Source organism: Ptychodera flava (assembly GCF_041260155.1).
Source record: "Ptychodera flava strain L36383 chromosome 23 unlocalized genomic scaffold, AS_Pfla_20210202 Scaffold_23__1_contigs__length_28996876_pilon, whole genome shotgun sequence".
Lineage (NCBI taxonomy): Eukaryota > Metazoa > Hemichordata > Enteropneusta > Ptychoderidae > Ptychodera > Ptychodera flava.
The window spans coordinates 4,951,427-4,978,739 of record NW_027248277.1 but is presented as its reverse complement, the minus strand read 5'-3'; the positions used below and the strand labels follow the sequence as shown (position 1 = coordinate 4,978,739).

The window sequence follows — 27,313 nt, the reverse complement described above, 5'->3', positions numbered from 1 at the left end:
GGCCTGCTGTTCGGGAAGCCGGATGCTTTCCATAGTTAGTGGAAGACTCCTGTCTGGCCAACGAGCCGTGCTGGCGGACGATGGCCGAGCACCAGTTTCGTCTGTCGTGTTGACTGTGAAGCGCCGCGCGGCCCTACCCCACGACAGTAGGAACTAGCGCACAGCCTGGGGTCTACAATTATCAAAGTTTCTACAAAGCATGAATAAACTTACTCCCATATTTCGCTTGGTTCGAGAGATCTGGTCTGAGCGAAGTTCAGATGACACTAAACTGTTGATGATTCATTCACGACAGTGTTGAAATGCGCACTAAATTTATATAATGAACAGATTATTCAAAATATACAGCCGAACACAAGTGTTTTCCCTCAATTTTCGTTTTTACAAACTTCAAAGACGGGTTTCTTTCCTGGTGTCCAGATTTACGAAAACAATAAGATGGCCTAGAAGTGTCGCGACGGTAAAACTTGCGCGACCATTGGATTACAGAGCAGGATGGGTAGAAGGGCGCCCTCACGAGTCAAATACTTTCCACTACTTTTGTTTTACAATGAACTTTTCACTTACGCTCGGCGATTGCCAAGATATCCTGAATACAAACTGTACGTCCTGCTTAGTAACAACTCTGACAAAACCTGTTATTTTAGGGTCAAATTGGAAATTATATGATCTTGTACTCCACATAATATTTATGACAAAGTTACATCAATATTGCCTCAAATTGATTTGTGAAGTAAATCTGGGCAGAATACGCCCATAATTATATGACCATTTACTGAAAGAAACTTGTCAGGCAATTACATAAAATTGTTCTTTAAAGACAGAAAAAGATAAAAATTCAAAGTTACCTGCTCTGATTGCCGATTTTTAGTGATTTACCTGTCCTAATTACCGTTGTATCATCTGTTGATTCAGAGGTGACATTTAGACTGTCCATCTACATAGGCTTTCCAAGTACTTTCTGTTTTCAAGAACCTTTGCTACATTATGAAAGACGTTTTCATCACTCCTTTTCACTCTTTCATTTTTCTGTTCATCAGTTTCACATTTAGTCAATTACAAATTCTTGTTTGGATTTTCAATAGAAAATTGTCATAAGTGTGCCTAGGAACATGAAACTTGTCCAAATCCTTGGATTGAAAGCATCCTGGAAAATGATAATGGCAGTGTACTTTTAAAGACTGAAATGAATTTTAAACAATCAAGATTTCATGGGCCCTTTTCACGTGTGCTCCTGACATGTGTATTGGTCAGAGGTGATGAATGAATTAATTCAAAGAAAGCAGTTTTTGAATAAATATGAAAGCATTTTATTCAGTAACAAAATACAGCGTCTACTTTGACAGTACAATTTCTCAGCATTAATATCAAACTTGCCGGCAAAATGCCAGGGTATTTCCCATTTGAATATATTATGTTGAACAGATACCAAATGTGGGGGTTAAAGCCCCAGTAATGCTAACTTTTGATGATAATTTCGCCATTTTTATTATAAATGTGAACCATAATTCCTTGTTCCTCCCCAAAAGAATGTTGATATATACAGTGTTCAGCTTGTCAACTCAGCCCCTATGGTTGTAAACTTTATTGTTATTGTTGAAAACTGACTTCTGGTCCAGACTACAATTCAAATGTAAACAATAAAAATGCATTTTACACATTTGAAGGATAAGTTGACAAGCTAAATAGTGGGTGTTTCAACATTCCTTAGGGAGTAGAATAAGACATTGCAATTGATTTATAAAATAAAAATGATGGAAAAATCATCGAAAGTTAGCATTACTGGGGCCTTAACATTCAAATAACTTGTGGTTCATTTGCATAATTATGCATGCACTTCCTGTGTGTTCCATTGTTTAACTTCTGTTGGACAGTTTGGATATTTCTGCAATGCATCGTTGATCTGTGTGGCATCCACTAGTAAGGTCATAGGTCGATACTCTTTCTGTGACCTTTGACCTCCATCTGCTGGCTTCAACAACTCCAGAGCTTGTAAATGTTCAAATGCCTTAAAGAGGAGATACAACTTGAATTAATTTATATCTTCAGTTACAAAAAATTGTCTTTAAATTTCTTCTGACAAATTCCCTGAAAAAGATCATTTTTAATTTGCTTTATGATTTCAACTTATTTTTCAATAATCAACATTTCATGGAATGATGACTTCAAGACAGTAATATCTACTGTTCTAATTTAACAATCTATCAAAATCAAAGAAATCTTGCAAAAACTATACAGAGCTGTATTTACTTAAACTAAGTTTCTGTGCATCGGAAGCAATCTCAATGTTTGCCAGATGAAGTACATTATGCATAAAGGTGATGGTCAGATAAAAATTATTAACAATATCAACAAGAGATTTTCATAACATTTTCCACAAACATGAAAACTTCTTTAAACTAATGTACACTTACTTTCAGCACAACTGGTTTTTCATAGCACTGTATTGAATGGCCTTTCCTTTGAACAAATTTCTGATATTCTGTAAATAAACAGAGTAAGGTTTAGCGAATAGATAGTCGTAAATTCTTCATTTTTTGTTTTCTATAATTGGTGATTAGTTGCTATTATTTTTCTAGGAATGATTCATTTATTTATTTGTTTGTTGTCACTGATATCTTGGTGAAATTACTCACTTTCATCAGGAAACTTATAAAACTGACTGACTTCAAAATATGTCAAAGAAATCTAGGATAACTGTACTTATTAGCGTCTTTTGACCGAGTTGAATTTTGTTGAATGTCTGTTATATGTCCGTAAGTTGAAAAGAAGTCAAACACTAATGTACAACACAGCTAGCAATAGTAAGTGTAGATTTCATATTTCAAAAAGTATGCATGTATTTGCAGATTATTGATAGTCATTGGACAAATGAATAGACCTTAAAGGAGAGTGATACTTAGGCCAAAGTAATTAAATTCTTTGTTTTGCATCCATTCTAAATGGGAAAAGGTACACGTCTAAGCGGCTGAAAAACACACACAAGAAAATTAACACAATGTAATTTGATTGCAGCAAATACAAAATTGTAACAAAATTTTAGTTCAGAAAAGCAAAGCGGTTATGTCCTAAAATTTCCTATTCAAATACACTGTGTGTGTTTTTGATGAAAACCTTCAAAACCTAGGCGGGTGGGGACGCAAAACAAAGAATTTAATTACTTTGGCCTTATTGATTTGGACAGTGTCTGCATTGAAAATTGGGTCTGAAATCAACTAACTGTGACCTGTCCACCCCTGGTTTGCAATGAACAGGTCCAAAATCACCCCTGATAACAATGGGTGAGGGCCAAACCATTGTGGTGAAAGTGACAACCTGATAACTGTTGGTGAGTGAAACTACTTGGAAGAAAGATGACTTTAACAAACCATTATAAACCATCTCAAAGTTGACAGGATCTCCATCATACAGAATAGTTAGTTGTTTCATTGCTATGATCAGACACAACTCAAGGACAGACACTCCTGCAAGGTGATACAAAATTGAAAAGAAAGTACTTAATCAAATTTTGTAGTGTTTTGTTTTCTTTCACAAAATATGTTGGTAAAAATCCAATGAAAGAGAACAACAAAATGTACTGGATCTTTGTCGGTGTGTCAATAAAGGTTCTGCATGAGTCTGGTTTATTGTAATGATACCCCAATATTATACAACTAGTGTCTCTTAAAGTGAGCAATTCAAAGGATCTTAGGTCAGAGGTCACCAAGGTTTTACACCAAAACCACAATGATCACATGATGGTCGTCATTCTAATTGTCTAGTAGACAACTTTGTGGTACTATAGTTGTACAATAAAAGTGTCTACTGGAAAAAGCAAGCTGGAACGGGGACAACCTTCTCTGCTTTGATGCTGATTTATGGACCACTGGTACAGTGAACAGAGCTACTCATCCTTGCAAACATAAAATTCAAAATAAAAAATATCATAGAATGTGAAGATTGGACTATTTTACTCACCATGTAACATAGTAGCTTTGGAGTCCATTGTCAAGTATTGGCTGGATTCTAAAAATCTGTACTCTCCAATTGGCGGTGGTCTGGTGTCAATTTACAAACTGGGGTAGGAAGTCAAGCTGCAACAATAACAAATTATATCCATGAATAAACAAAACAATGGTCTATAAAGTCTTCTCTCACTCAAAACACACACTTATTTCAACATCACTGACATGATATGGAAATCTAATCAATATCAGCCACGCAACTATTTTATGATTGCTGGATCTCTGTTGTACAGATGTTCACAACAAATGTAAATTGCAATTATTAAAGTGGCCTGCAGACACCGACATTGCAAACTTCACAAAGCCTTGTGTCAGTGATACAATGCTGTACGCTGTAAATTTCACTGTTTGGCAAGTGTGCAAAAACAATTTTGTCTTGTACTGACTCTATTTATTATATAAATGTTACTCACATTTTAATAGATATATTCTGGTTCTACACAGAGATTTTACCTTTTTTTTAATTTTACTCACACAAGTATTCTATGCCATTTTGAGTGATTTCAACCAAAATGTCAACAAAATCTTTGACGTCAGATTGTCTTGCAAGGAAATTTACTTTATTAGATTACAATTTCAGAGGAAAACAAAAGGATATGACATCTCCATAATACTCTTACAGACTAGAACAAACTCAATCACTGGGATGGAGTCCCCTACCTTTAAAGGCCTTTATGGCAATCCCTTTGATCGCCTTTGTTCTAGTCTGTAAGAGGATTATGGAGGTGTGATTGCCTTTTGTTTTCCATTTAAATTGTAATCTCAGAGTTCGCGTTTACGCAAAAATCGTGCGTATTTACGCATTGAAATTGACTCTCTACGCATTTTTTCATTGTTATGTGTTTTCTATACGCAAAGGATAACACCGAAAGCACTCCCAAAGACTGTGCTTAGGCGACAACCAGACGAAATTCGTTGCAACACATTTCTGTCAATCACACATTTTGTGTGGAAAGTTTCGGATTCTCTGGGCATGTCTGAAAAATCGGCATCGTAGTTCACACGTTATCACGTTAGGCACATTATCATGTCAGCTGTGCCTATGAATTACTTTGCTAATTTTCAGGCAAGCGATAGTTTCTGAAACTTATGAAACAAAGTGAGTGATTGACAGAAATGTTGCGACAAATTATATAAATGCCAACCGTGCACGATCATCGCATCTCGCTGTTCCCAAATTTTGATCAAGCACATATGCAGCATGGTGTCGGAGCAGACAAATCTGTTTTCTTTCAACTTTGCTCTACGAGTCAGTGAGAAAAAAGATTCATTGGTAGAGCTCGTCGGAATCCCGATAAATTCTGAACACTGCAGAAGTGTCTGGATAAGCTGCCATAACTCTAACTTTTGGGTTGCCCGATGTGTTTTGACGGTCGCATGTATACCCTTCGCTGTTACGTTTCAACATTGTTCAAGTTGTTTGTTAAACTGTTTTCATTAAAATAATGTTACATCGTACAATCCGAATATGTAGTGTAGGTTTATTCAACAGCACATTGTATTTTGCAGTCAGTTTTTTCATCAATCGAGTGCGGAAGTGAAATTACGCACTCAAATCCAGCCATTACGCAATTTTAGCAGACTTATGCGTATGCTGTACGCGATGAGAAAAAAGTGACCGCGAACACTGAATCTGGTGGGTAAACTTTCTGATGAGACAACTCAACGCCAACGCAGGCCTTTACACTTGTAACATTTTACTTGTAGATTTTGTACATAGCAGAGACGCATCCGTATAAACAAGTAACAAAGACATCCATATTACAGAGGTGTCCTGACAATACAGATGTCCTGATTATACGAGTATCCTGATTATAAAGGTGACCTGATTACAGAGGTTTCCTAAACACAGAGGTGTCAAAAAGGACAGGTTTTAGGATACTATTGACTTTTCTCACCAGAAATGACTTCAAAGCTCTGATGTTTTTATCAGAGTGATAGAGTCTCTGCAAGACATCAACTGTCATTGTCTCCTCTGACAATTCCTGCAAAGAAAGAAAATAAAGAGATAATGTCAAGCCTTCCTCACCATTTCAAGTCCAATACTATCACCAAAAATAGTGACAACATCACTGTTCGCTCCCATATAGTTATCAAAACAAACCAACAATTGTATGAAACATGGACATACATACAGACAGACTGACATTCACAGACTGGCACAGAGTGATGACATTGACCCAAAGTGTGCCTTGGCCCATGGAGAGTGATAAAGATATAACAAGTCATCGTTGATGACACAGTCCCCACTTGTTAATCAGTATTTTGATTACAGGTCCTCAAAGAGGATAGAGTCCTCTTCATTAGGTCTGTGATAAAAATACTTTTGAATGAATTCGCTTGATACATGTCTGAGTTATGGTTCAGGACATGAAAAAAATCGTAACAAAATGGTCGCACAGCGGCCATATTGGATCGCATCACAAAACAAATTGATGTGCATAGCTATGACATTGGTCGATGTCCTTGTACCAACTTTGAATAAAATTGGTCAAAACATGCGGATATGCCCGAGAAATGGCTCTGTACATGAAAAAATCGTAATAAAATGGCCGCCTGGCGGCCATATTGGATCGTATCAAAAACAGATTGATGTGCATATGTATGACATAGGTCAATGTCCTTGTACCAACTTTGAATAAAATCGGTTGAGATATGCCTGAGTTATGGCTCTGTACATGAAAAAATCGTAATAAAATGGCTGCACAGCGGCCATTTTGGATCGTATCACAAAACAATTGACATGCATATCTATGACATTGGTCAATGTCCTTGTACCAACTCTGAATAAAATCTGTTGAAACGTGCCTGAGTTATGGCTCTGTACATGAAAAAATCGTAATAAAATGGCCGCCTGGCGGCCATATTGGATCGTATCACAAAACAAATTGACATGCATATCTATGACATTGGTCAATGTCCTTGTACCAACTCTGAATAAAATCGGTCAAAACATGCCTGAGTAATGGCTCTGTACATGAAAAAATCGTAATAAAATGGCCGCCTGGCGGCCATATTGGATCGTATCACAAAACAAATTGACATGCATATCTATGACATTGGTCAATGTCCTTGTACCAACTCTGAATAAAATCGGTCAAAACATGCCTGAGTAATGGCTCTGTACATGAAAAAATCGTAATAAAATGGTCGCCTGGCGGCCATATTGGATCGTATCACAAAACAAATTGATGTGCATATCTATGACATTGGTCAATGTCCTTGTACCAACTCTGAATAAAATCGGTCGAAACATGCCTGAGTAATGGCTCTGTACATGAAAAAATCGTAATAAAATGGCCGCCTGGCGGCCATATTGGATCGTATCACAAAACAAATTGACGTGCATCTGTATGACATTGGTCAATGTCCTTGTACCAACTCTGAATAAAATCGGTCAAAACATGCCTGAGTAATGGCTCTGTACATGAAAAAATCGTAATAAAATGGCCGCCTGGCGACAATATTGGATCGTATCACAAAACAAATTGACGTGCATCTGTATGACATTGGTCAATGTCCTTGTACCAACTTTGAATAAAATCGGTTGGAACATGCCTGAGTAATGGCTCTGTACATGAAAAAATCGTAATAAAATGGCCGCCTGGCGGCCATATTTGATCTTATCACAAAACAAATTGACATGCATATCTATGACATTGGTCAATGTCCTTGTACCAACTCTGAATAAAATCGGTCGAAACATGCCTGAGTAATGGCTCTGTACATGAAAAAATCGTAATAAAATGGTCGCCTGGCGGCCATATTGGATCGTATCACAAAACAAATTGACGTGCATATCTATGACATTGGTCAATGTCCTTGTACCAACTCTGAATAAAATCGGTCGAAACATGCCTGAGTAATGGCTCTGTACATGAAAAAATCGTAATAAAATGGCCGCCTGGCGGCCATATTGGATCGTATCACAAAACAATTGACGTGCATCTGTATGACATTGGTCAATGTCCTTGTACCAACTCTGAATAAAATCGGTCAAAACATGCCTGAGTAATGGCTCTGTACATGAAAAAATCGTAATAAAATGGTCGCCTGGCGGCCATATTGGATCGTATCACAAAACAAATTGACGTGCATATCTATGACATTGGTCAATGTCCTTGTACCAACTCTGAATAAAATCGGTCGAAACATGCCTGAGTAATGGCTCTGTACATGAAAAAATCGTAATAAAATGGTCGCCTGGCGGCCATATTGGATCGTATCACAAAACAAATTGACGTGCATATCTATGACATTGGTCAATGTCCTTGTACCAACTCTGAATAAAATCGGTCGAAACATGCCTGAGTAATGGCTCTGTACATGAAAAAATCGTAATAAAATGGCCGCCTGGCGGCCATATTGGATCGTATCACAAAACAAATTGACGTGCATCTGTATGACATTGGTCATGTCCTTGTACCAACTCTGAATAAAATCGGTCAAAACATGCCTGAGTAATGGCTCTGTACATGAAAAAATCGTAATAAAATGGTCGCCTGGCGGCCATATTGGATCGTATCACAAAACAAATTGATGTGCATATCTATGACATTGGTCAATGTCCTTGTACCAACTCTGAATAAAATCGGTCGAAACATGCCTGAGTAATGGCTCTGTACATGAAAAAATCGTAATAAAATGGCCGCCTGGCGGCCATATTGGATCGTATCACAAAACAAATTGATGTGCATCTGTATGACATTGGTCAATGTCCTTGTACCAACTTTGAATAAAATCGGTTGGAACATGCCTGAGTAATGGCTCTGTACATGAAAAATCGTAATAAAATGGCCGCCTGGCGGCCATATTTGATCGTATCACAAAACAAATTGACATGCATATCTATGACATTGGTCAATGTCCTTGTACCAACTCTGAATAAAATCGGTCGAAACATGCCTGAGTAATGGCTCTGTACATGAAAAAATCGTAATAAAATGGTCGCCTGGCGGCCATATTGGATCGTATCACAAAACAAATTGATGTGCATATCTATGACATTGGTCAATGTCCTTGTACCAACTCTGAATAAAATCGGTCGAACATGCCTGAGTAATGGCTCTGTACATGAAAAAATCGTAATAAAATGGCCGCCTGGCGGCCATATTGGATCGTATCACAAAACAAATTGACATGCATATCTATGACATTGGTCAATGTCCTGTACCAACTCTGAATAAAATCGGTCAAAACATGCCTGAGTAATGGCTCTGTACATGAAAAAATTGTAATAAAATGGCCGCCTGGCGGCCATATTGGATCGTATCACAAAACAAATTGATGTGCATATCTATGACATTGGTCAATGTCCTTGTACCAACTCTGAATAAAATCGGTCGAAACATGCCTGAGTAATGGCTCTGTACATGAAAAAATCGTAATAAATGGTCGCCTGGCGGCCATATTGGATCGTATCACAAAACAAATTGACGTGCATCTGTATGACATTGGTCAATGTCCTTGTACCAACTTTGAATAAAATCGGTTGGAACATGCCTGAGTAATGGCTCTGTACATGAAAAAATCGTAATAAAATGGCCGCCTGGCGGCCATATTGGATCGTATCACAAAACAAATTGACATGCATATCTATGACATTGGTCAATGTCCTTGTACCAACTCTGAATAAAATCGGTCAAAACATGCCTGAGTAATGGCTCTGTACATGAAAAAATCGTAATAAAATGGTCGCCTGGCGGCCATATTGGATCGTATCACAAAACAAATTGACGTGCATATCTATGACATTGGTCAATGTCCTTGTACCAACTCTGAATGAAATCGGTCGAAAATGCCTGAGTAATGGCTCTGTACATGAAAAAATCGTAATAAAATGCCGCCTGGCGGCCATATTGGATCGTATCACAAAACAAATTGACGTGCATCTGTATGACATTGGTCAATGTCCTTGTACCAACTTTGAATAAAATCGGTTGGAACATGCCTGAGTTATGGCTCTGTACATGAAAAAATCGTAATAAAATGGCCGCCTGGCGGCCATATTGGATCGTATCACAAAACAAATCGACGTGCATCTGTATGCCATATGAAGTAATCCTTGTATCAAGTTTGAATGAAATCGCTCCAGGCATCTCAGAGATATTTGCGTGAACGGACGGACGGACGCACGCACGCACGCACGGACGGTGTCCGTGGGGACTAACAAAAAGCAGAATGTAATGATAAAATAGTTAAGTATAGGCCTACAGACACTGAGGGTGAATATGTTACAGCAATTTGATTAGTTTCTTTTCGTTTTCTACTTCTGTGATAATTTTTAAGACAATCAAACTGCAAGGCAGTTTTAATATGTATTGACAAACATGTTATCTTTTACAAGCACACAGCAAACTGTTCATGATTTTTTCATTTACAATATTTGACATAGACTGAAATACATAACATGCAACCAGTATTTACATTTTGCCCATGCACCAGATACATGGAGAGATTTCAACATATAATCATCAACTCAGAAACCCTACAGGGAAAGTAAACATTGTTTTCTTCCAGAACAGCTGGTGCATCCACATCTGGAGCAACATACAAACTTAACCAATTACACAAGGATGATGACACAAGAGATAAAGTTAAGAAATTTAACTGTGGTGAACTTGACTATTCCTTTCAAATCCTTACCTAACTTGATTGACATCTTAAACTAAAATACACTGCATGGTTAATTGCACACAAAAATACATCAGGGGTGTACCATTTGATAAAAGGGGGTTGTCTGGAAGATTGATGAGGAACATTATCTTTTTTATCTGATACATTGTACATTCTTTTTTCCCACTATCCCACCTTTTCTTTTTGACAAACCTTCTGTGGCTGATTTTTTTATTGACATTTGTTTGGATTTTTTCAAAATCTGCCAGGACTCTTAACATTGAAAAAAACTTTGAATATATTTGTTGGAAATCAAACCTGCTGAAATCACCTCAGCTATGTTTTCTCAGAGCTTACCGCATTTCAACACCAAATACAGTTTACCATGTCAAATGCTTACTGAATCACCGCATTATCTTGAACATAGGGCCAATGTCCCTGAAGCTACTATAGACATGGATACAAAATTAAGTATTTCCTGACTGTATGAAATCATCTCACTAAGGTCATCCTAGGGACCTGTTAGCCAATATTAAAGCTGTCTGACCAGCGTTTTGAAAAAAACAAGCGACCCAATAGTCGACAGAGCTCTGCTGTGTTATGTAGAGAGCAACTTTTCGTGACATGTATTGATGAAGAAGGTTGAGATCTTTGATAGCTCATTGCAGGATGGCCTGACCTAAAATGGCAAAATTAGCTGCAAAAATACAAAATTGATGATTTCATCATAATTATGTATAAAAATGTATACCAAATATCAAAGCTATAACATGACTAACTTTTGAGAAACAAATATTTTGACCAAAAACGGCAAAAATTGACTCAAAAATACAAAAATTGAAGATTTCATCAAATTTCACTATATCACACTAAGAGAACCCCTAGGAACCTGTATACCAAATATCAAAGGCATCAGACAAGTAGTTTTTGAGAAACACATTTTTTGACCAAAAACGGCAAAAATTGCACCAAAAATACAAAATTGCAGATTTCATCATATATTCTATATATCATATTAAGTTTATCTGTAGGAACCTGTATACCAAATATCAAAGCTGTCAGACGAGCGGTTTTGATGAAATAATTTTTGACCAAAAATGACAAAAAATTCCTGGAAAATACAGATTTGCATATTTCATCACAATTTGAACAAATCCAAGTTGGGTTATCCCTAGGGATCTGTACACCAAATATCAAAGCTGTCTGACCAGCGGTTATGAAGAAGAAGATTTTTTACCAAAAACGCCTTTTTTGGCACTAATTTGCATATTTTTGGCAATGACAACTTCATTTGAACAAAATCTCATCTACAGCCCATCATCCATGTACACACCAAATATCAAGATGAAATGTGCAGCGGTTTTGGAGTTTTTGATGTTGACGGACAGACATACAGACATACAGACATACAGACATACAGACACACAGACATACATACATACAGACATTTCCCTAGCCTATAAGAATAGCTTCCATTGCCATATATACATATGGCTATGGGAGCTAAAAATGATATGCACACACAACTATTTGTCATTCAATGAAACAGGAAACAAATAAATACAAGTTTTTTGAAAATTGCTTTTTGTTTTTGATTACAAAACCCACTGATGCCTTTTGAAAGTCATGTCTGCAGTGAGACTGTTCCATTGTGACAGTGCGTATGTCATGATTTCCACATTGTTAAATGCAGCAGTTATGTTATGTGCAGTAACTTATTTAACATTAACATGGTATACAGCTATCCAACTGGGATTCTTCTCAATACGATGACTCAGCAACATGAGATGATTTTTGGCACCTCATTGAAATTAAACATGTGACCCTTTTCACTGATTGGTTTATGAAATCACATGACTTGCTTCAATTAGTGTGCCTTCACTATGATTGGTTTATGACATCACATGACTTGCTTCAATTAGTGTGCCTTCACTATGATTGGTTCATGACATCACATGACCTGCCTCCATGATGTGACCTTTCTTTATGATTTGTTCATAACAACACACAATTTCCATATGATGTGACACTCTTTTGCAATTAGCTCAAAATATCACATGACTTACCTCCTTCATCTAGTCCTTCTCTGTGATTGGTTCATGATATCACATGACTTACCTTCACATGTTGATTCCATTGCTGCATAAATTTTCTCTCTTGAAATGTTTTTGGAAGACTAAGAATTTCAACAAAGACTTCTTTGTACTCTTCAAATGTAAGTGAATGAAGATGTGAATTTGTCGATGTGAGAAACGTGATTTCACCCTCTTCTCAAGTAACTCAATGACATCCTGTAAGAAATCAAGCCAAAGTACTTTGTTTTATTTTTCAGAAATAAAGCAATAAATCAAATAAATAGGACACAAAAGTTCAGTTGTCAAAACCTGTCATGTGATTTACTCCTTGAATATATGTCTTGTCTGGCTTCCCTGATATTTTGGAAATGTTAATGATTAAGTTACATATCATCATAACGGGTATTAAATTTAACAACAATGTAACAAATTTTTTGCAAATAGTAACATGTCTAATTTGCATAAATGTATCAAAGTTTGAATTTGAGTACTATATACCATGGAGGTATAGGGTCTTTCTTTAAAACTCCGCGTATATTCACATAAAAATGTATGTTGTCATCTTAGAAGTTGTCTTTTTATCTGTCTGTCATCAAAAAAACTCACTGTCACAAAAAATATCAGCAATTTGATGCCTAGCTGCACACTGTCCGATTCCACCATTTTTAAAGTTTCCGCACAGATCTGTTGCGTAAGCGGAAGAAAACAACTAGCTGCCGAGTATGAATGTTCAGTTACAGCTGATATGTATATCATTAGAAAGGCTAGGAAATCCCCTTTACAATAATCATTACATTATACCCCCTATAAGAGGAATTGAGTATTCTAATTGGGTTGAAAGTTCACCTACACATGCAGTTCGCCCATGAAAGCGCCCTCTATTTACTACACATTTATTTGCAGTTAGCAAGGAACCCTTTTAAAACCATGGTTTGGCCTAAACTTGTTGTTAACAATGGTGAGTGTGGACCTGTCTATGTGGAATTGGGGGTGAACAGGTTTAGTATTTTTATTGTTGAGTTTACTCCTGTATCACTGCACATCAAAGCAAGACAGACATCATTCTAATATGATGACGAGATCAGTTTTGTGAATATGTATGACATCACAGAGTGAGAGATGTTGAATGTGAAACAAGTGACATCATAAAATTATTGGTCTTCAAGGCTATGCCCACATTCCACACTGTATTCAAATGCCAAATACAATTGTATAAACTACTGTTTGTATTTAAGAACATCCAACAATTTCTCTGCTGTTGTGACACCATTCTGACAAGTGTTACCGATAAAACTTTAAAAACAAAAGTATATCAGTGTTTTGTGACAAATTTTTGAAATGATCATCTCACTAAAATGTCCAATAAAGGTATATTTTGAAACCTTTACAATCCTATTAAACAATGAAATCTTTAATAAGAGAGACTTACCAGTCTATGACAGCAATGGGTGTCTGGGCTGACTGGGAGATATCAAACTTTACCAGAGTGACTTACCAGTCTATAAGTGAGTCCACTGACAGCAATGACCTGACTGGGCGATATCAAACTTTACCGGAGAGACTTACCTGCCTATGAGTAATTCCAATGACTGCAATAGGTGTCTGAGCTGACTGGGCGATATCAAACTTTATCTGAGTGACTTACCAGTCTATAAGTGAGTCCGATGACAGCAATGGGTGTCTGACCTGACTGGGCGATATCAAACTTTACCAGAGTGACTTACCAGTCTATAAGTGAGTCCAATGACAGCAATGGATGTCTGAGCTAACAAGGCGATATAAAACTTTACCGGAGTGACTTACCAGCCTATAAGTGAGTCCACTGACAGCAATGGGTGTCTGAGCTGACTGGGCGATATCAAACTTTACCGGAGAGACTTACCCGCCTATGAGTAATTCCAATGACTGCAATGGGTGCCTGAGCTGACTGGATGATATCAAACTTTATCAGAGTGACTTACCAGTCTACAAGTGAGTCCGATAACAGCAATGGGTGTCTGGGCTGACTGGGAGATATCAAACAGATTGTACAACAATGTCTGGTTTTTATGATGTGCAAACAGATCAAATTCATCCAACACAAATAGGATTGGCCGCGATGTCTTGTCACCTGCAACACAGAAAAATACCGCAATTATACGGTGTCGCTCACATTTGATCAAAATTGGTATATACCAGTATGGGTACCAAAGATCAACAATAAATGTTGTTTATCTGTTCAGTGCAGGAAAATTCTACGTTGATGTTATGACAATGATTTCTGCACAGTACAACCAGAAAAACAACAAGAAATATTTAAACCAGAAAAACAAGAATGACAAAAGTAATTAAGGTCTGAAACTTTAGGTACTGGATGTCAACTTTAGCAACATGCATAGCAGAAAGGCAGCTAGCGCCCTCTTAGTTTGACCATAGACGGTCTTCCTCCCCTCTACTGATGGTCTTCCTCCCCTCTTCTGTCTATGGTTTGATCTGGTCTGTTAATATGTAACAGTTCATACACAATGACAGGAAATGACTCAAGCATGTTTCAGACACTGGCCACCACTCCTGCACATTTGCAGGATTTCGCTTTTTCTTACCTCATATGCACATTTTTGACACTGACGTGTTCATTTGAACAAATTCACATCTCAACCCCTACATCTACCTGTACACCAAATACTGAGACGGTAGCTTTGGCAGTATGGGAGCCTTTGTGTGTGACGGACATCAATCCGCACACACCCACAAATATACAGACATGCAAATCAATTCAGCTTATATGATAACCTCACATTGGTATACCAAATGTGAGTAAAACTCATTCCTATTTGGTGAAAATAGACATGACGTTGTTAAGATTAGCAGCTTTCAATTGCCTCAGTATTCCTTGTGTGACCCATTTGATCACAAAATGATTTGATCACAAAATTATTTCAGTGGCAAAGATGGATCCCTGCATAGTGCCAAGGAAAATAATTTAGCAACACTACTATGGTCAAATATTTATTATTACAATTAGTGGCAACATTTGGTGTATTTTTCCTCATTTTATTTCTATCTCAGATAGTTATCCTAAAATTACAAATGAACAAATTGCACCACAATTTCAACAAATTACCTAGGAAGAAACCGTAAATGTGAAGTCCGGGAAAAACTGGTCTGTGACATTTACACTTACAGATGTGTCTGTTTTTGAGTTGTGGTGCTGTACTCATGAATATTCATACCAACTTAGAAAATGCAGAAATCACTGTTGATTGTGTCAAGCATCAAAGCAGAATCTTACATATGGAATCCTACGCTGGCGCTGAGCTAGAAACAAACTATTGCCGGGCACAGTAACAAACTTGAATTTTAGTTTCCCTTTTCAGGTCCATGAGAGATTTATATGGTCAAATCTGTACTCGACTGAAGGAGAGGTGATTATCAGAAATCACAAAGAGACAACTACTACTTACCACTTTTCAATGCCTCCAGAAGAAACGCCAGTGTTTCTGCAAATGAGCCCTGTGAAATTAAAAAATGAAAGATTTCAGAAACGATGTACATAACAAGTATGCAGGTGGCAGCCCAGGGGGTTTGTGTACGTGTGTGTGGGAGGGGAGGGAGAAAGAGGTGAAAAATGTCTACTGGATATGGAACACTCTGAAGTTAGACAAACAAAATAACATAAAATACTGTTTCTCTACAGAAGATGTCACATGATCACACTGCCTTTGATCATTTCTTGTATTCAGTATACGTTGTCTAAAATTATGCTACTGTCAATGCACACATGTATACTGGTACCACTATACAATACAGTACATGTATACAGGTACCACCATACAATACCAGTACCACTGTACATGTATACTGGTACCACTATACAATATCAGTACCACTGTACATGTATACTGGTACCACTATACAATATCAGTAGCACTGTACATGTATACTGGTACCACTATACAATACCAGTACCACTGTACATGTATACTGGTGCCCCTATACAATACCAGTACCACTGTACACGTATACTGGTACCACTATACAATACCAGTACCACTGTCAGGGCTCGAAATTAGCGGTAGTCCCGCGTCCACAGACTACCAACTTTTCCCTGGGGCTACCAAAACCAATGAAATGGTAGCCCAGAGGGACTACCAAAGCCTGGGACATGAAATTACTTAGTTCGACATGATGTTGATCGCTGTGAGATGAGCGACACTGATACAGTCAACCCAGCTGGACACAGAAAGGCCAGACTATGGCTTTGTCATGCAAATTGAAAGGCGACAGTGCAGTCGAATTTGCTGCGAAAAACTTCCGATTAAATAATATGAACAGATGTACTGGTTTGGGAAATGGCCAGTGAAAATTCATTTTCGTAGTTATTTAATCACAATGTATCAATCACAATTAAACACAAAATTATAAATAGCGTCCCTAGTACTAAACCCAACAATCGACTTGGCCGACTTCATCTGATACGTGTCAACTTGAGTATTATGAATTATTTCCGACGGAAAAAAATCTTCATTCAAACATGGGCTACCGGACCTTGTCACTGGGCTACCAACTTCAGAAAATGGTAGCCCAATGGGACTACCAGGTGTAAAAGTTAATTTCGAGCCCTGAGCTGTACATGTATACTGGTACCACTATACAATACCAGTACCACTGTACATGTATACTGGTACCACTATACAATACCAGTACCACTGTACATGTATACTGGTACCACTATACAATACCAGTACCACTGTACATGTATACTGGTACCACTATACAATACCAGTACCACTGTATATGTATACTGGTACCACTATACAATACCAGTACCACTGTACATGTATACTGGTACCACTATACAATACCAGTACCACTGTACATGTATAATGGTACCACTATACAATACCAGTACCACTGTACATGTATACTGGTACCACTATACAATACCAGTACCGCTGTACATATATACTGGTACCACTATACAACACCAGTACCATGTACATGTATACTGGTACCACTATACAATACCATACCACTGTACATGTATACTGGTACCACTATACAATAACAGTACCACTGTACATGTATACTGGTACCACTATACAATACCAGTACCACTGTACATATATACTGGTACCACCATACAATATCAGTACTACTGGACATGTATACTGGTACCACTATACAATAACAATACCACTGTACATGTATACTGGTACAATTTGTAATTTTTGTCTTTGACCCAAGTCCAGTGACCTCAGCAATGCTATCACTTACAAAGACTTTATCTCCAAGAGTATTTTCCAGTTGTAGCTGTCTTGTAATTTCCTTGAGAGCAATCCTATCATCTGTCTGAAGTAAACCATTCAAGTTGACTTGTAATAAATTCTCCTTGGCTATTTTGTCTGATTTCACTTCATCCAGTACACTCTGTAACAGCTACAAGCAAATCAAATCCATATCATTCACTAGATTTCTTCTAAGTGTACTCTTTACACCCCTACATTACATTATATGGACTGAACCATAAAGTTACTAACAAAAGGATGAAACCATCCGTGATGAATTTTGGGATAAAGTTTACAAACTGAAATATCTGTTTTCATTGTCTTAGAGGTCCCGATGACTAAAATTGGTGATCAATATCAACTAAGAAATTCATTGTTCATCAAAAACAGTTTGTGTTAAAGATAAAATAAATAACTAAATAAAATAAATAAATTTCAAGGGAGTGGATTTAATTTCTCAACTTTGATGTTTGATAATTTTTGTTTAATAATGCCAAAATGATTTCAGGTCAGTGACATGAAATCATGCTGGAACAAGTGCGCCCTCTACGACAGGCTGTTTCTGTTCTGAGTAAAGTGCCTTTTTCAACAAAGCCTGTCAAATAATGTAATATTGCATAAATTATTCACTGGGATTTTATTTCATTTATAAAATCCACTTTTCAAGAAAATCCCAGTAAAAATTATTAAACATCAAAATTGAGAAATTTAATGCATCCACACTGGTGTTCATATATTGTCCAAGCAATAATCTTTTTACTATTACAATTCTGGAATAAACCCTTTAGTTTACTGTTCACAGTTGGATAAACATACAGACCACTGTGAAGACAGAATTAAATTCGTTGCTTATAAAGCGATGAGCTAAACTGGAGGTCCTAGAGAACTCACTTTGTTATTATTCTGGCTGATAAATTTGACATTTTACATGGAAAATAGCTGAAATGTTTGATAATACTATCATACCTGAATTTCTTGTTTACTAACAAATGTTTTCTTGCTTGACCCTACAGTATCGTGTTTTTTATTTGGGTGGTATAAAGAAGGTAAATGTTACCATAGTAATCCCTAGAGTCATTTTACCTTTTTTGGTTTGGATAGTAAACAGTTAAATGCCTGGGTTCCCAAATCAGTTCATTGTTAGGTTTCTTATGAGAACTGTGTTGTAAAAAACTTACAAAAGATAAGGTCTGATTTGCTTCATTTATCATAGTGCCCCCTTCAAAAACAAAATCCTGTTTTGAAGCAGTGGGCAGCATTCCCCCCTTGCGAGAGAAAAGTGGGGAAAACAATGATGGTGAACCATAAAATGTCAAAAACAGTCCACATATCTGGCGAAATATGCCTGATTCATGGGTAGGGAGTGGTTTCTCCCACTTTGTCTGGCAAATACTGTCTTTGATCAAAGGTAAAAGACATTATTCTATTCTTACCATTGTTTTACCACTGCCTCTGGGACCAATCACTAAAGCTGAGTTGCTTTCCCCCATGGAAACACATCTTCTCATAAGATCTAAAAGATGTCTAGAATGAAACACAACCAACTTGTATCATAAAGGTACTGGAAATGACAGTGTTGAGTACGATCTAAACGCATATACTGTGATTTTTCAAGTATTGCAGAGCAGTAAGGATGATACACACTGTTGGAAAACTGAAATGAGTTTATTAATTAATGTTTAGTCACGCCTTAAAAGCATGTGTAGACGTCTTGCACCTCCGTAGCCAACATCTTTCCCCAGCGATTTTGAACGGTCCCCACCACTTGTGAACCGATACACGACAGCCGCTGTGTGGTGAGCATTTAACACCGTACCCATGTACCCATGCCGTACCCAAAGCTGCCGTCGTGTTTGGTTCTAAACGACTGTGGTCCCCACCACACAAGATCGCTGGCACAGGCTCTTGACTCAATGCAGGCGAACCCCTAGCCGTCACTTATGCAATCATTTATTGCATCAGTGACGGCTCGCGGTTCGCCTGCATTGAGTCAAGAGCATGTGATCGCCGGGGTGAGTTATGGGCTACGAAACAGTAAGCAGTGGCCTGTGGTCGTATTGAGAATATAGTCAAAACGGCAGTGGATCGAAGCAACAACAAAATACGAACCTCCTCTGGCTGTCAAGGCCATACACTTTTGTTTGAACAGACTTCTGAGAAAGTCTCTCTCTCAAAATCCGCTGGACTTCACCAAGACACTCATCTTCAGCAAGTTTGACGATAGACTTCCTACGAAACATGACGGACTCTATCTCTACAGATGATTGGCTAAGTTGAACACTTTTATAAAGAAGCGGTTTTCGTGAAATAAAGTACCATGTGTCCAGAAGTCCTTCGGCATCTAACGTGTGGATAAGAATGGTACATTAGCCACCTGTGTGTTCAACCAGGCCGCCATTGTGTACTTTATTTCGAAATTATTCCTAGTCTCAAATTCGTTCATAAACATTTTAGTAAATTATTTTGATAACGTTTTGCAAAAACAAAAAAATAATCTAAAATATTTAAAATTTGAAATTTTTAATCAACTTCATTAGTTATTTCAGTGAAATTACTTCCGTTTAGTTAGCAAGCACCGCGTACCGTGGCTACAGCTGAGACTCCCTAGTTAGATTATAATTATCAATGCCGCGAACAATCTCCGTTAATCTATGTACGCAGATTTGAGGTCAGTGCTGCAATTCAGTACTACTTTTTTTTAAAGATAAATTTATTTCAACAAATTCGCAATAAAACAGATCTACATAACTGTGAATGCGTTCAAATTACAATGCAACTTGTCTGGAAAAAATACCCCCCCCCCCAAAAAAAAAAAAACAAAAAAAAAACCAAAAAACAGTCATTTAACTGCAAAGATCATCATATAAATGCATTCAGGATGCATTCTTCTCCTTCAAGTCTTACAAGGTTTGAAAACTTTGTGATAAAATGCTCAGCTTTGTTCATCATCTTATAGGTGAAATAAAATTTATTCATCCATGAGAAAAGACAACATTCTAATTGCATAACATAGGATTCAAGGGAAACTTTAATCCCATCAAGAGTAACATAATTTCGAATATTCTAAACTGTGTATTTTACAAAGGAAGTAAATACTGTATGTCAGATGTTGCGTTATTATCAATTTCGATTCCTGCAATCGCTAATCGTTAGATATTGATATCACTATCAAAGTTGTGTTTTCTGACAAAGACAGAAATACATTTCTGCCAGATTTCTTTTACATATTTACACTCAAATAAAATGTGTTCAAGTGTTTCTGCCTGACCACAAATATGGCATTTCCTATCACTTAAATTGAAAGTTTTGGCCAGGCTTCCTGTGACTAGGCCTCTATGGAAAATCTTCCAATTTAAATCATTTACTGAATTGCTAACAATTCCTGTTAAATTAAGACGAATGCATAAAGTAGCTTTGTAACTGTCAGTGAGACTTAGATTCTCAGCACATTTTTGACCAATTTGACCTGAACAGACAAGTTTGCGACTTTAATGTAGCGCCCTCTAGAGTTACATTTCGAGAGATGTAAACAGACGTCGAAACGGGTTGAAAGGGCCAATAATTAGTGTCATTCCAAGGTAAAGAAATCTTTAACGGCTAATTATAATCGACGAAATCGCGAAAGGGCGAAATGGCAAAATAGAGAAATGAAGAAATAAAGAAACAGTAAAATAGTGAGTTTCATACATTCATCAAGAAATTAAGAAACTGAAATATACAAAAGAAATAAACCCTACAAACATCAAAGAGACGATCGATTCGATGTATCACTTGCGCCCACGTGGCTAAGGGACTAAGCATAAATTAGAGGGAGGGAGGGCCGGCGTTGTTGTTTTTTTTTCAAAATGACGCTACACGTAAAATAGTGACCCTTCAAAAGTGTTGGTAAGAAAAAAGTGACCCTCCCCAATTTTCACGTGCAACACACAGTGACCCTTCCCTACGTGTCAGAGTCCACATCAATAATAAACACTGTAATTAATTCGACGTCGACAGCTTCGAAATCCCGTGTAATTTCAACTGTGTTCGTGCTGTAGTCCAAAATTGTCGAAATCTCCAGAGTACAACTTGTCAATGCATCCTGCGTGTCTGTATTGTCCAATGATATTGTTGACAACAGAATGTATTCCCGCATAGAATGTATTTGTCAAAAATAACACCGTATATTTTATACGATGCATTTGTGTACGCAAGGCTAATACACAGTATTTCAACCATTACGGACACCATTGAGAAAAATGCAATTGTATTGATAAAAACTAATACCCGTAATAAATTTGTTTAAGCAATAATGTATCCCCTCCCAGCATATAATGGATGAAAGCGAACTTTGCATGACAGAACGAATGAGGTGAAGCCGAGTACATTATGAAGTGTAAAGTTTGCTTGAGTCCATTACGGGCAAGGATGGGGTTGGGCGATGCCAGTGAATCTGTAAATGTAGTAAAATGTGAGGGACCCGGATAATCGGATACATTATCAGTAATAATGTTAGGGTATGACGTCACCAAATTTACTTGTATTGATGAAGCTATAGTATAATGTGTAATTTTTGGCTATTGTTGCTTGAAAGTCATTATCACCATATTTTCCCCGATGCCGTGCTTGTAGCGTTGAACTACAATGTTTCAATGGAGATCTCTAACTTTTGACAACATTCTTCTCATTATTTGTATTCTAGAAAACAAAAACATATTGCAATGTGCAATGTTGACAAGTTAATTCTAGTCGGCAGTTCATTTCGATCAATTATCAACAATAACATACAAACAAGGTGTGTTGATAAGCTGAACGCTACTCATTTTGACATAACTTTTGGAGTGTTAAGAGATCTTGGCCCGTGAATATTGATATTACTTTTTAAAAGACTGGCAGTGATGCTTTAATATCTCGAGCTTTCCATCAATCAATTTAATTCAGTTTGCTTGATTGACACAACTTGATATCATGGACTCTGTCATATGATGTGAGGGACACGACTACACTGGAATAACTAAGTACACGTCATCTTGGTGTGTAAAGGAAGAATTAAATTTAGAAATAACATTTCGATTTTATTGAGGCATGGATTGATAAATGACAAGCTGCTTTCATAAGATACATTACGTTTGAATCAACAAATTGTGAAGAGTCAGCAATTCGTTGTATCACGAGATGATGTGTCATTACCTTTAGAGTAAAGGTAGATAACGAAAGAAAGTAAACTTTAAATTGTGATAAATTAGAAATGGCATTATTCATTCATTCAGAGAGAGACGATGAGGAGAGAGAGAGTTTAAGTTGTAACTCGGACTGAGTTCCCGTGCTGTAAATAAAGCCATCAATCTCAATTCTACCGGCGTGTTCGTCTTCAATTACACTAGTATACGGTCCCGTGGTAAATCTGATATCTGGTAGGGATTGGACAACGTACGACTTCTGTTCGCAACAGACAGCTTGAGGCTATTCCCCAGTAAAACCCAGAGTGAAGCTGGACAGAGTTGCGACAACACCATCACAGGAATTATAATTATGTTAACGTTGTAATGGCTAGACGCGATTTATCAATCGTACTCTCACCCTATCGCGTAGATTTGAAATACGCGGTACGGCAAATACACAATTCGTCCAGTCTATCAATAGCGTTGATCGCGATTTCGGATTTGTTACTAAATATAGCTGCACGCGCGCGACTTTCGGACAAATATGCTGAAATTCGGACAAATTTTGTCGTTGTACGCGCGGCTGCTGTTGCAGCTTGTAGTCTCAGTCATCAATTCATACGAATAAGTGTGACGCTAAATAGCCATTCTAACACTCGCAGGTTTTATTTTCGTCGTTTATGCGGAAAATGCGGAGAAATGTTTATTTATGCATATTAATGAAGAGAACAGTGACGTCATTTGCGATCAGCGCTATTCAATTTATGTAAATGCAAAGATATTTACGGTATAATCTTCTGATTTGCTGTCCAGTATTTACGGAGAAGAACACGAAGTAGATATTTATGGCTATTCCCACCACAAAATTGACATTGCTGACGATAGTGGACTGTATCGTTTGGAGAAAGTTGTCGGTATTATGTCCTGCTTTCTGATGTTAACATTTTCGTCTCACGGCCTTATCTTGAACAATTTTAGTAATTTCCGTAGCAGTTTATGTATAGGAATAGATTATGTGAATATATCTTTTGGGGGAGGTCATTTGACAGTACGATAGCGTTTGAAATGCAGACTCCTGAAAACCGGAAGTGCATTTAACTTTCCAGGCGATATCATTGATGATAACTTCGTTCACAATATTCATATTTAGTATCACGGTCGTTTAATCCAATTATTTGTTAGGGAAGCATTAAGTTGACAATCTTCTGTCGCTTACTTAATGTATAGTCATGCAGAATAGCTATAACCGTCGCAGTATTTCAAAAACAATACCACGCAAGTTACCCTCGAGCCACAGTCACTTGCTGTTCGATATACTGCGATGGCCGCTTTGGTATGCATTAGAAACATACCGGTAGGAAGCCGGGAAATGGAATAGCCGCTATACGCACGTACAACCGAGTTCGGAGACGGATTTTTCTGACAAAAAGCTACAGTTTACTTAGTATATGTAAACCAGCATCGATGGCTTCCCATACGTCTTTGAATCCTAACCTGTTATAGTCTATCGTAAATAAAGATCTTCTTCCATTTTTGGGTACGATTTGCCATTCTTCTCTTGATTTTTCTCTGAGTGTCTACTGTTACGATTGTAATTTTTAAAGTAAAAGTATTACAGGGAATATGTACAATTTTGTTGAACTCATAACGAACGTTCACTGGGATAAACAATTTCACACGGTACAGCGTGGAGGGTCTTTTCTTTTGTTTACTGAAGTATCATTACCGGTAGTTCTTTTATTAACTCAAGTATCGTTGCCGATGTGTTAATTAACATACAATGCCACTACCGGTCAGATGAATACGAATAAAAGATGTTTACTGACATTGACATTGATACTGGTACTCGAATGGACAATTAAGCTAAAACAATGAAGTGTGACACCGATATCACAGTAAGTGAGGCTACCCACAATGCTCCATGATCCGTACACACGGAGATCACTCACTGAACTGGAGCAAATTTCTTCTGTACACAGAACAGCTCGGTCCATATATCAAAATTCTGGGACCATAGTTTTGATAATCATAATTCTCTAATTTCTCACTGTGAATAATGAGAAGATCAACCCCTTTTCCGCAGAGGAGATAGCAATTTTGTGATTTTGTCGACATAGATTTTTGACAGCCATACACAATATTTTCAAGGAAACTAAGGGAATAAGTTGCATCTGTGTTGGCAAAAGAAAGGGTATTGATTTTTTTAAATGTTTGTAACAAAGGAAATTTGCATGTCTGACAGGTGGTATGATGAGACCATCTTAGTTGCTGATAACTTTACCATGACAAGTGTGCAATTTTTAGCACCTCCAAACATCGACTTCTCATTCAATTTACTCCTGAATTTTAGAGATGATCAATAATTTTGAACATAGTTTTAACCAACAATCCTTAAATTAAATTCTAAGTTTTAAATGTTCAGAAACTGATAAAATTGAAGAAGCCTTTAGCAAATAATGTCTGAGCACACAAATCAAAGGGAATTGTGGGTATCCTCACTTACTATGTATGCCTGCGTCACAGTGGTCATCATTTAATTGACTTTTGCATGAAACAATGGCTCATACATACATAATCAAATTCTGGCTCCACAAATCTTGACCATGCAACGGTAGTAACTATTATTTTTAGAAGTCGGCATTTGTCAAAAGAACATTATAAATATTAAAAAGCGTTAGTTGGGATGCCAACTCAGCAGAATAATTCTGAATATTTTAGAAACTGTCTTCCAATCATGGTACTTTTCATACCTTTCAGCCAATGTCAGCAATGTACGAGTACTTCCTGTGATGTATTTACATGCTCAGGTTACGCCTTGTAAAATTGTCTATTTAATGTGAAGTTTTCATGTGTATAGGTAGATTTTCAGATCTTCAGATTTGCAGAGTTTCAGATTCTCGGAGTATATCACATTGGAGACTTTTGGAGTAGGTTTTTGGACTCTAGACTTTAGATTCAAGACTTTGTGGGGGAGGCTTAGACATTTGTCGGTCTAGGCTTCCCCTGGCCTCGGCATGACTTTCTGATGTAAGAGCATGACTTTCTGGTCGGTCAAGCTGACAGCGTATCAATAAACATCATCCACTTCAACTTGCGGCGTCACTGTGTAGTTGTATCCTAGTGGTACCTCTCAGCGAGTTAATTCCGTAGCTGAAGTTATCAACCGTTAAAATAGCCGGCAACACTACAATGTGACGTAGTACCATGAAGAAAACAAAGTCCCCTTCCCATGATCCGCGTCTTTAGCCATAGCAATGACTATTTTTTAGCTTCACCTGTACACATTAGAGAAAATGATAGTCTAGAGGTCGATGCTGTATACTAAGTAGGCGGAAGTTCATATCAAGTATAGGGAGTCTATTGGGAGTTCACATCGGATGTGCATTAAGTTTGTGAGATGAGATCCTATCAGAAACAAATGAGAGCATGCTGAAATTAAGTCGGACGATTCCATAGAACAGCTGATATGGAACAACAGTTTTGAATACAAATTTTCAAAGCCCAGGTGGTACCCGTCGTCTGTATCTGTCGTCTTAAACGGTGTTACTTTGTTAGGAAGCGCTAATAGAGACATGCACCAAGTAATCTTCGCGTTTCAAAATTTCGTATTTGTCAAGAGAGAAATAATATAACCCAAATGAAGACAGAGAAACATTAACAGAAAGGCGTGTTTTCTTACTGCCACAATTAACATAAAATATGAGAAAAAACATCAGAGTCTTACAAGGTATGAACTCCTCTGAAATTACTTGTTACGTCCATTATACCCAACAGACTGGCAGGGCACATTTGCGGATGAAAATCTTTTCGACGCACTACTTCTGAACGCCGTACGAATTGGACATGCCTATGCAGCTGTAAAGCATCCAGTTGTGTTAAAGCAAATTAGAGATCGCGATATTCCCATTGAGATAAGCCCGATATCTGGTCAGGTTTGTTTTGATGTAAACAAGTATTCCTTTACATGTTTACATACATACATACATACATACATACATACATACATACATACATACATACGTACGTACGTACGTACGTACGTACAGACAGACAGACAGACAAGACAGACAGACAGACAGACAGACATACGAATTAAAAAGGAAACATGCAGCTGTGTAAGATTTCTAGTCGCTCGATTATATACCAGCGACTCATTTCTTAATTCATAGCAATCATCGACAAAACAATATAGAAATAACGGACTCCGCGCT

At 37.4% G+C, this 27,313-nt stretch overlaps 1 pseudogene; it reads right to left on the bottom strand.

The window, feature by feature from the left end:
- Window positions 1-1,286: 1,286 nt before the first annotated feature.
- LOC139124034 (origin recognition complex subunit 4-like) lies at window positions 1,287-20,319 on the bottom strand (annotated as a pseudogene).
- Window positions 20,320-27,313: the final 6,994 nt, after the last annotated feature.